We start from the raw sequence: 4621 nt of genomic DNA on the forward strand, positions 1-4621 counted from the left end.
CTCTTTTCTAACTTAAAAATCCCAGTGTCTTCAACTAATGGTGATGTGGCATAACTTCCAGTCTTTTTACTCATTCTGGTCACCTTCATTTTCAGTTTGTCAATGTCTTTTAAAAACAGATTATAATTATAAAGGTGGCGCAGTGAGTAGAGCATCGGCCCTGGAGTCAGGAGGGCCTGAGTTCAAATCTGGCCTTAGACACTTGACATACTTACTAGCAGTGTCACCTTGAGCAAGCCACTAAACCCTGATTGTCCTGCCTATCTATCCCCCTCCAAAAAACAGAGTATGATTGGTTTTGCTAGGTTTTTTTTTCTATTTATCTTTTCTTATTTTTTTCTAATATATGAGATGGCTTTTTGGGAAGGGGGAAGTAGAGAGACACAGCAGGAAATTTAGTTGATGTAAAAATATACCAACAAAATTTTATTTTAAAATTATAATATAGTGTACCTGCTGTAATAGCGATGTGAGCCAATACTTCTTTGATAGATTTTCATTAGCAAAGAAGGAAAGAGAAAGGGTTTGTGCTTGCCCTTTGGTTAACAGGAAAATTCAATTAAATGGAACTCTTCATTCTTTGAGCAATGCGATTAATTTAGATTTTACTGTAATGGGAAATAATGAGCCTTGTGTTACCTTGCCAGGGTAAATGTGTGATACTCTGAATGGTACATTTGTTTGTTAGAGCTACTCACTCTGTCAGACACCCTCATTGCCACAGCCCAGGTTCTTATTAAATCCTTTCTTTTATCAGAGTCTTGTTTTCAATAGCATGGAATTCCTCTGTTTCTTAAGGAATGCAACTAAACTTGCTTTCTGTATTTACTTCTGCACTTTTTAAGGATTTCTTTCAAAAGAAAAAAAAGAAGGCAATCTCTTAGGGCTTAGCCTAAGACATTGTCACAACATTTTACAATGTCAAATGCCATTTAGGAATGTACAAATAAAATAGGTCAGTATGCTCTGTCCTCTCTTTCTCTGCAATTCCGGTAATTTTCCCTGCATTCAAGGTAGATGACAGTGGAGTCTGGCTATAGTTATGTCCCTAAAAAAATTGAACTGTTATTTATACCGGATATACTTAGGGGAGCATTTTCTTCCTCAGCTATTCCCAAGATATTATAGAATCATAGGGATACATGAAACTATCCAAAGGTTTTCTGTTCATTGTTCTTTTCCATAGGATAAGGAAAGTACCTATCATAGTTAGATGGCTATTTTTCTCTGTCTTCTTACCTTCAGTCAAGTCATCAGAGGTAAAATTGAAGTATTCTCAAAGTATGTGTCCATGTTATCCCGGCAAGGCACTAGACCACTTCTACCATGATATTGGCTATGAAGCAGCTCTTGGGCTAGAATTATAGTGATAGAATATATCAGATGTGAAGTTAGTGGGCCGTGGATCAAGCGGAACCAGTATGATGAAGGTGAGCAGTGGTCAGGCAAATTTTGGAGCCAAATAATGGGAAGTAAACTGAAAATTTTTCTTCATAAAAATTATTGCACGGGATAAGATATATTGACATGTTCTCTCATATGACATTTTTGTCAGTCAGTCAATAACCATTTATTAAGTGCCTACTATGTGCCAGGCACTGCTAAGTGCTGGGGCCTCAAAGCAAAGCAAAAGATAATCAATCCGCTTTCTCAAGGAGTTCACAGTACAATGAGGAAGACAACATGCTAACAAATACATTCAAACAAGATATCTACAGGATAAAGTAGAGATAATCAACAGAGGGAAGCCATTAAAATTAAGTGGGGTCAGAAAAGGCTTCCTTTAGAAAGCAAGTTTTAGCTGTAACTTGAAGGAAGTCAGGGAAATTAGGAGGTGGCTGTGAGGAGGAAGAGAACGCCCAGCTTTGGGGAGAGCCAGTGCAAATGCCTAGAGTCTTGCTATAGAATATCTTGTTCCAGGATCAGCAAGTAGGACAGTGTCACTGGATTTTTTTTTTGAAAGGAAGATTTATTTAACAAGTTTCACTAAGAGCAATACACCTAAACAGAAATCACAATACAATGAAAGATTTAAATCAAGTCCTCAGGATTTAATACAAACACCAAGACTAGATCCTAAAGTATCTGTATTGTGTCTCAAAATTGTCCCCATTAACTTAAAAAAAAAGTTTAAATGTACGTGCCTTACAGGATAGTAAACAAAATAAACTAGAACCTGCCAAATGTTTCATTTTTGAAGTGCAGACACAGCTCCTAGATTTGTTTTACAAAAAAGCATGTCTCCTAATATGCATCTCAAACAGTGTTTCATGTAATGTGGTATAAGAGCAACATTTAACGTAATTAAAACGGCTTTAACTTAAATACGCTTACTACTTAAGTACACTTCTACAACATAACTACCTTGTGAAAAGCTGAAATTGTTTAACAGTTACAGTTTTTACTCAACTTGGTTATTACATCCTAGATGAATGTTTTTCTGTGTTCAAAAATACTGAACCTGAAAGTTTTTAAAACAATTCTGATTTCACTTACAGTAAGCATAAATCACAAGGTTGTATTGCAAAACTGTTAAACTTCATTTTTGTTTGTTTTTTTTCTTTAAAAAAAGTTGACCAAGAGTCAGTGATCAGGATTACATCCCCCACTACTCATACTGGACATGCCAGACATCCCTCCCTTTCCATTCACTCCCATAGATGTGTGGCTCCTGCTACTGTAGTAGCTGCTGTTCATTGCTCCTTGGCTCCCTATGCAATGTTTGATTGAAAATCACTGGAGTTTTCCTATAAAACTTGGTCATATCTGCTCATGCTGCTTTGACCACCGTAGCCTCCTCAGTAACCCCCACTCAGCTGCTGGCTAACTGGACCATCTTAACTGGACTGGTTTGACAAGCCTGTGCCTCCCATCATTTGACTGCCATAAGCACCACTGCTTGCTCCTGCTGTGGAATTCAAGAAGAGTTCTACATATCTGTGCTGCATATTGGCTTTGTCTTTTGACATAGCTGCCGCAGCATCTTCGTGAGTAGCAAATTCAACATCTGCTTCTCCAGTCACTCTGCTATCAGGTCCAATTTTAATGTGTACTTAAACAGGGTTGAGTGGTGAGAAAAAAAATTATAAATATCATTTTCAGTAGCTCTGCAAGGTAATCTCATGTGCACACAATGGCCTGTTGTATTCTGGAAAGTGGATCCACCATCTCCATATCTATGATCAGATATTCCTGAAAAGCAGTAATTGAGGTCTCTTCCAAATCTATCAGACCCAAAGCCATATCCATCATTATATCCATTGTAGTCATCATAGCCTCCATACCCTCCACCGTAGGCACCTAGCCTCATTCTTTCAAACCCAGCTCCTCTACCGGTACTAGTATAGCCTCTGCTAGCCCCAGGCCTGTCATGAGGACCTGGCCTCTGCATAGCCATTAGCTTTTGAGGAGGGTCATGATGAGAACAAACTTCTGCCCAGCTGCTCTTCAAGATTTCGACATACCTGTGCCCTATTCTTTCCTTGTGTTTCTTTAGAGCTTTTTCAGCTATTTCCTGTGAAGCAAACTGTACAAAAACCTCCCCAGTACCCCTCCCCTGAAAGTCTACTGACAATGTTATCCCATTTAGCGCAATTTCCAACCCTGAAAAAACCTGAACAATTTCTTCCTTGCTACAGGCAAATGGGAGTCCTCTAAGGTGCACAAAGCTATCATTGGCAGTGTCAGGACTATTTGGATCAGTATGCTTCAACACTCAATCCATTTCAATGTTGTTTGACTTAAATACTTCAACATATTTGTGTCCCATAGTCTCTCTGTGTTTTTTCAGTGCCAGTTTGACTTCATCTTCTGATTCAAGTTCAACAAATGCTTCTCCACTTAGTCTGCCTTCTCAAGTATAGATGAATTGAACGTCTGATGTCCCATTTTGAATTTTGCATTCCGAGAAGAAGTGTTGGACTTCATCAGCTGAGTAGGACCACAGCAAGCCCTGGACCTCTACCATGAAGCCTTCTCCACCTTCAGTGCTCAGCATCATCTTGTTCAGTCAGTGGTGGTGGTTTGATACTTGACTTCGGTGTGGCTGCGAAGAAATCAGTGTCACTGGATTGAAGAGTACATGAGGGGATGGATGGCGGTGGGGCATAGGGTATAAGGAGACTGGGAAGGTAGGAGAAGGCAGGTTTAAAAGTCAAAACAGAGGATTTTGTATTTGATGCTGGAGGTGATAGGAAGATAAAATCGATAGCTCTGGGCAACAGATTGGATATAGAGGAAGAGAGAGAAAGAGAGAGAGAGAGAGAGAGAGAGAGAGAGGGAGAGAGAGAGAGAGAGAGAGAGAGAGAGAGAGAGAGAGAGAGAGAGAGAGAGAGGAGTCAATTATGACACGTAGGTTGGGAGCCTGGGTGTTTGGGAGGATGGCAGAGTCCTCAGTGGCCTGAATTTTAAAATATCACTTAAATAAGCACCTACTAAATTTTGATCTCTAGAATTCATATTTGAGTGAGACTGGATGTTCCTCATCCCTTTGTAATTCTTCATTCAGTTACCATGCAATAAGAAGGAATATAGGATAAATATACCAGTGCTATTTCCTGATGAACCTAATTATTTAACATTGTCCCATGCATTAGAATTTAAACCCCTGGAGGGCAGGGGT

The 4621-nt window shown here is 39.3% G+C and overlaps 1 pseudogene; it reads right to left on the reverse strand.

The window, feature by feature from the left end:
- Positions 1-2406: 2406 nt before the first annotated feature.
- On the reverse strand, positions 2407-4000 carry LOC118832301 (annotated as a pseudogene).
- Between the last annotated feature and the right edge of the window lie 621 nt (positions 4001-4621).

Source organism: Trichosurus vulpecula, chromosome 1 (assembly GCF_011100635.1).
Source record: "Trichosurus vulpecula isolate mTriVul1 chromosome 1, mTriVul1.pri, whole genome shotgun sequence".
Taxonomy (NCBI): Eukaryota; Metazoa; Chordata; class Mammalia; order Diprotodontia; family Phalangeridae; genus Trichosurus; species Trichosurus vulpecula.